The 7,627-nt window shown below is 35.7% G+C and overlaps 1 pseudogene; it reads left to right on the top strand.

Annotated features, from left to right (window-relative positions):
* The first annotated feature begins 3,713 nt into the window (after window positions 1–3,713).
* Window positions 3,714–4,385, top strand: LOC111521832 (annotated as a pseudogene).
* Window positions 4,386–7,627: the final 3,242 nt, after the last annotated feature.

Here is a 7,627-nt window from a genome sequence, read left to right as displayed (position 1 = left end):
AAATGGCCATACTGCCCACGGTTATTTATAGATTCAATGCCATCCCCATCAAGCTACCAATGAGTTTCTTCACAGAATTGGAAAAAACTGCTTTAAAGTTCATATGGAACCAAAAAAGAGCCCGCATTGCCAAGACAATCCTAAGTCAAAAGAACAAAGCTGGAGGCATCACGCTACCTGACTTCAAACTATACTACAAGGCTACAGTAACCAAAACAGCATGGTACTTGTACCAAAACAGAGATATAGACCAATGGAACAGAACAGAGTCCTCAGAAATAATACCACACAGCTACAGCCATCTGATCTTTGACAAACCTGAGAGAAACAAGAAATGGGGAAAGGATTCCCTATTTAATAAATGGTGCTGGGAAAATTGGCTAGCCATAAGTAGAAAGCTGAAACTGGATCCTTTCCTTACTCCTTATACGAAAATTAATTCAAGATGGATTAGAGACTTAAATGTTAGACGTAATACCATAAAAACCCTAGAAGAAAACCTAGGTAGTACCATTCAGGACATAGGCATGGGCAAGGACTTCATGTCTAAAACACCAAAAGCAACGGCAGCAAAAGCCAAAATTGACAAATGGGATCTAATTAAACTAAAGAGTTTCTGCACAGCAAAAGAAACTACCATCAGAGTGAACAGGCAACCTACAGAATGGGAGAACATTTTTGCAATCTACTCATCTGACAAAGGGCTAATATCCAGAACCTACAAAGAACTCAAACAAATTTACAAGAAAAAAACAAACAACCCCATCAAAAAGTGGGCAAAGGATATGAACAGACATTTCTCAAAAGAAGACATTCATACAGCCAACAGACACATGAAAAAATGCTCATCATCATTCGCCATCAGAGAAATGCAAATCAAAACTGCAATGAGATACCATCTCACACCAGTTAGAATGGCAATCATTAAAAAGTCAGGAAACAACAGGTGCTGGAGAGGATGTGGAGAAATAGGAACACTTTTACACTGTTGGTTGGATTGTAAACTAGTTCAACCATTATGGAAAACAGTATGGCGATTCCTCAAGGATCTAGAACTAGATGTACCATATGACCCACTACTGGGTATATACCCAAAGGATTATAAATCATGCTGCTATAAAGACACATGCACACGTATGTTTATTGCAGCACTATTCACAATAGCAAAGACTTGGAATCAGCCCAAATGTCCATCTGTGACAGACTGGATTAAGAAAATGTGGCACATATACACCATGGAATATTATGCAGCCATAAAAAAGGATGAGTTTGCGTCCTTTGTAGGGACATGGATGCAGCTGGAAACCATCATTCTTAGCAAACTATCACAAGAACAGAAAACCAAACACCGCATGTTCTCACTCATAGGTGGGAACTGAACAATGAGATCACTTGGACTCGGGAAGGGGAACATCACACACCGGGGCCTATCATGGGGAGGGGGGAGGGGGGAGGGATTGCATTGGGAGTTATACCTGATATAAATGACGAATTGAAGGGTGCTGACGAGTTGATGGGTGCAGCACACCAACATGGCACAAGTATACATATGTAACAAACCTGCACGTTATGCACATGTACCCTAGAACTTAAAGTATAATAATATAAAAATAGAATAAAATAAAATAAAACAACTTTGGAGCCCCACCCCCCAAAAAAAAGTATGTCAAAAAAATACTCATTATGTGACAGCAATTAAAATAATTATCATTAATTAAAAGACAGAAATTATTGGCCTAGATTTTTAAATAAAGAAGGTTCACCAATATTTTATCTATAAAGACATATTGATTAACAAAATGATGCAGAAAGTTTGAAAATAAAAGGTTGTGAAAAGATGTACTAGACAAATATTAACTAAAATAAAGCTCATATAGCAATCATCATATCTCACAAAGTAGTAGTTAAAACATAAAATATTAATAAGAACAGAGAGACAATATTTACTGATAAGAAGCAATAGAGTCTCTACATGTGTAAAGCAGGAATAATAGGACTGCAGAGCACTGTGGGGTCTACCTAAGAGAGGAGGGAGAGGAGCAGAAAAGGCAACTATTGGGTTCCAGGCTTAATATCTGGGTAATGAAACAACTTGTACAACAAACCCCCGTGACACACGTTTACCTATATAACAAACCTTCACAGGCACCCCAAACAGAAAATAAAACTTAAATAATGATTAATTATTTTTAAAAAGAACTGCAGAGCAAAATATATAAATCAACTATTATAATGAGAAAAATCAACATATCTCTGAGATACATAGATCAAGCATATCAAAAAGCTATAATACAAATCTAAAAAATGCAATTATTAGCTCAAACTATATATGACATATAGAATTGTTAATCTAACAAACAAAAAAGATATATTGCTTTTGAGCACACAAAAATATTTATAAATATTGGCTACCTACTGGCCATAAGGAAACTTCAAAAAATTCTTAGAAATTGAATACTGTATAAACTGTTTTCTGATCATAATGTAATAAAATTAGAAATAACAGATATATAGCTAAAACATCTTGTGTATTTAGAAATTAAAATGCTATAATTAAAAATAAAATAAGAGAAATTACTACTTACAAGTTGATGACAATATAAATGTTCCTTGTTGAAATTTTGTAGGCATAATATTTAGAGTAATATGCAGATATAAATACATTTATTGGACAAGGTAAAGACGGAAAACAACCAACTCAGTGTTCACAAGATGTTGGCAAAAAAGCAATATTGCAAACCTGAAGAGATAAGGAGAAACATCAAATTTGTATATATGGTGGGCGTGGTGGCTCACACCTGTAATCACAGCAGTTTGGGAGGCCAAGGTGGGTGGATCGCTTGAGGTCAGGAGTTCCAGACCAGCCTGGCCAACATGGTGAGACTCCATCTCTACTAAAAATACAAAAAAATTAGCCAGGCGTGGCAGCAGGTGCCTGTAGTCCCAGCTACTCAGGAGGCTGAGGCAGGAGAATTGCTTGAACCTGGGAGGCAGAGGTTGCAGTGAGCGAAGATCATGCCACTGTGCTCCAGCCTGGGAGGTAAGAGAGAAACTGTCTAAAAAAAAAAAAAAAAAAAAAAAGTATATATATATATATATATTACAATATAGGAGAGAGACAGAAAGAGCTTAACAAAAACCAAAATGTGGTTCTTCGGAAAATGTAATAAAATAAATTTATTTTGAGTGAGAAAGATAAATTCAAAGTGCAACAACGTTAATAAGTACAAATACAATACATTAAAATGCTAAAGGGATATTATTAGCAACTGTGAGCGAATTTGTAAACCTAGGTTAAAATATGAATTATCTAAAAACTATGAACTATCTAAAAAAGTAGAATAGAAACTTGACCAGAACAATAAACATAAAGAAATATAAGTAGTAATATAAGACTTCCTTTGTAAAAAATAAGAAGAAGAAAAAATAAAAATAAAAAAGCCTCAAATACAGGTTTATAGACAAGTTTTACCAAATTTTCAAGAAATCTATTAAGACGTATCTAAATTGCTCCAGAAACTAGAGAGACCATGAGAGGCCACCCATTTCATTTTATAAGGCTATAAATATGATCTCAAAACCAAGCCAGAGCACTTGAAGAAAATCACAAGCCTATTATCTTGTTATCACAGATATGAATATCAAAAATAAAATATTACCTACCTGTATCAATACTGTATCAAAATAATACATAGAAACCGAAGGTCTCCAGAATGACAGTCACGGGTTTGGTGGCCGGAGAGGTTGTGGTGGATGTGCTGCTGTATTTTGATCAAGGTTCTGAAGCCCCTGGTGTACAGTGCTTGTGGAAGAGGACACTCACAGACACTGAACTACTAAGAACTACCTGAGCTACCTGACAGCCTTGGATTATTCTGCTTTTGAAGACATAATGAAAAATGGATTTGAAAGATTGGCCCCTCGACAGCCAATTGAATTGCTTCATATGAAATGATCTGAGCTTCCAGCCCCTTCCTCCGGCCAGAAAAACGACATTACTGCATGGCAAGAATGTGTAAACAATTCTATGGCCCAGCTAGAGCATCAAGCAATTCAAATTGAGAATCTGGAACGAATGTCACAGTGTGGATGTAATACCTGGAAGGTATATAATGAAAATCTAGTTCATGTGATCGCACACACACAGGAAGAAGGCTTCAGAAGTTAAGAAAACATATTCAAGATTTAAACTCGCAGCAAAAGAACATGCAACTCACAGCTGGAGCTAAATCAAGAGAAATCGAATCAAATCGGATATCCCTGATCTGTAAGAATTACAAGACTGAACAGACTATTGGACAATTGTTCAACTAGAAAATGAAAACTATCAAATTAAGTAGCAATATGGAGAGGCAAACAAAGAAAACATCCAGCAAGACTTCTGAAAAGACAATTTTGTGGGTGGAAGAAAAGTTTGGCTTTCACCAAAGCCATCTGAACTTTCTCTAAACTGTAAAGGACAACAGCATCTTCCAGAAACCATTAATGTTTAAATGTTTAGAATGTGTGGACTGTTGTAGTAATTCGATTTGTAATTCTATTCTATCTTAGCAAAATAAAAATGTCTAGGCTGGTGGTATTTTTATAACCATTAACAAAAAATTCTAGACATTCAAAATAAGTATAACTTTAGCATAATATTATGTCACTGAATTAATTTTGAGCCGTGTAGACCATATTTTGTATCCAAGAATCTTTATTTAAACCTTTCAACACGTATAGGAAGTTGGAAACTTTTAGTTTATGTCTTTGTCTAATAAAGAGATACTTCTAAACAGACACACAAAATTCTACATATATTAAGTTTGTAAGGCTCTTACCAAATAAGAATAAAAAGGAATTCATCAATTCAGTCAAAATTATAACACAAAAGCCTAGAGCAGCTTGGCAGCAATTAATAGAAAAACACATCTGTTTTACGATAGGAAGGCAGAAGGAATGTCATATTAAAAGAAAAAAGAAATAGGATTAAGAGGAAGAGAAAAATATCTATTTATTTACAAACAACGTGATTATCTACATAGAGCAACCAACAGTCACCATACATTTTGAGAATTTACTAGAGAGTTCAACAAGACAGTTGAAACAAGAAAAGACAGACGTGCAAACCAATAGTTATAACAAAACTTGTTATAACAGAGGCTTGTACGATGGAGAGGAAGCACAGAAGTGGGAGCTTCACCTGGGAGTGCAACAAAAGACTTCTTGGAAGTAGTTAACAAGTTAAATTTCGAAAGATCATGGCACTGTAGGCAGATGTGGCTGCTTGCCCAAAGACTAAGAGATATAAAACAGTAGCTCGGAAAGTTTGGAACTGGGAAAGTAGGAAAGGGTGGGCCAGCATATGAAACTGGAAATGTGGGATAGAGTCTCATCCTGAAGACATCTGTGTGCTATGCTAAGATGCTTGGATTTTAAAATGAGTGGAAAGATACTGGAGGGTGTTAGTTGGTGCTAAGATACGGTCCCATTTGGGGTATTGGAAAGATTACTTTGTTAGCAGTAGGGAAAATGAGCTGAAAAGGGTTGAGACCAGAGACAACAAAACATGTAAATTAGACCATGTGAGTGGTGGCTCACACCTGTAATCCCAGCACTTTGGGAGGCCAAGGTGGGTGGATCACCTGAAGTTAGGAGTTCAAGACCAGCCTGGCCAATATGATGAAACCTTGTCTCTACTAAAAGTACAAAAATTAGCAGAGCATTGTGACAGGCACCTATAATCCCAGCTATTCTGGAGGCTGAGGCAGGGAGAATTGTTTGAACCCAGGAGGCAGAGGTTACAGTGAGCTGAGATTGTGCCATGGCACTCCAGTCTGGGCAACAAAGCGAGACTCCGTCTCAAAAAAAAAGAGAAGACATGTAAGTTATTGCAGTGGTTCAAATAAAAAATGATGATATCATCTGAATTAAGGCTGTATCTGTGGGAATGGAGGAATCTGGACATGTTTAGAACATAGAAGCAATTGGATTTTAATGAAGAGAGTGAAAAGGAGGGAAGACTCTAATATGGCTCCCACGTCTGCATTTGGAAACACAGTGACAGTGATGCCATCAGTCTGTCAGGAAGAATAGTCTTCACCAATTACTATCTGGGCCAATGGGTTATTCTTAATTTTCTTTACATTTTAAGTCACACTAAAAATAATCTACCTCAGGGAGGCTATTCATGTGTCAGGGCAGAAAATACGTGGGATATTTCTGTACCTTCCTCTCAACTTTGCTGTGAACCCAAAATTGCAATAAAGAAATAAAGTATTTTAAAAATAGACAACCTACAGAATGAAATGGTATATTTGTAAACTATGAATCTGACAGGGCTTGATATCCAGAATTTAGAAGGAACTCAAATAACTCAACAATAACAACAACAACAAAAACAAACAGACCCATTAAAAGTGGGAAAAGGACATGAATAGATATGTTTCTGAAAAAGACATACAAATGGCCCACAAGCATATGAAAAAAATGTTCAGCATCACTGATCATCAGAGAAATACACAATTAAACTCCAATGAGATGTCATCTTACACCAGTCAGAATGGCTATTATTAAAAAGACAAATAGTAACAGATGTTGGTGAGGATGGGGAGAAAAGTGAACACATGCATTATTGTTGGGAATGTTAACTAGTACAACCTCTGTGGAAAACAGTATGGAGATTTCTCAAAGAACTAAAAATAGAATGACCATTCAATCCAGCAGTCTCACCACTGGGTGTCTACCCAAAGGAAGAGAAATCATTATATCAAGCACTATTCACAGTAGGAAATATATGGAATTAACCTGTGTCCATCAACAGAGGACTGGATAAAGAAAATGTGAGATAGATAGATAATTAGATAGATAGATAGATAGATAGATAATGAAATACTATTGAGCCATGAAAAATGAAATCATGTCTTTTGCAGCAACATGGTTGGAACTGGAAGCCATTATCTTAAGTGAAACAACTCAGAAACAGAAAGTCCAAAAATGCATGTTCTCATAACTGGGAGCTAAATAATGCACACACATGGACATAGAGTGTGGAATAACAGTCACTGAAGACTCACGTGGGTGGGAAGCTGACAGTTGGGCGAGGGATGAATAATTACTTAATGGGTATAATGTACGTTATTTGGGTGGTGATTGCACTAAAAGCCTAAACTTCACCACTACCTAATATATCCAGATAACAAAATTGCCCTTGTACCCTTTAAATTTATATAAATAATTAAAAATTTAAAAATGAAAGTAATTTAAAAAATAATCTACCCAAGGAAGAATCAATAGAGAAAATGACTTTATTACAAATTTTTAATAAAAGTTTAAATGTAGCACATTCTAATATTTACTTCTCAGTTTTCTGGTTTTGAAGGAGTATATACCCAGAATAGGCAACACATTTTGAATTTAACCAAACTACTCAACAACTGTCATGGGTAAACCTGGAACATGGGCATAATATAAGTATTGAATCTAGATTTCAGATACATCTCTAATAGTTTTCATCGCTTTAGCAGCTTGCACTTTTTTTCCTCAACATTCTCTTCATATGATTATCCATTTTGCCACATAGAGCTCTCATTTCATTCATTTTAATTGCCATATGGTAAAATACATTGTATGATATAATTCATTCATA

Source organism: Piliocolobus tephrosceles, chromosome X, assembly GCF_002776525.5.
Source record: "Piliocolobus tephrosceles isolate RC106 chromosome X, ASM277652v3, whole genome shotgun sequence".
In the NCBI taxonomy this organism is placed as follows: domain Eukaryota; kingdom Metazoa; phylum Chordata; class Mammalia; order Primates; family Cercopithecidae; genus Piliocolobus; species Piliocolobus tephrosceles.
The sequence above is the reverse complement of the archived record's forward strand: the minus strand, read 5'-3'. Positions and strand labels throughout refer to the sequence as shown.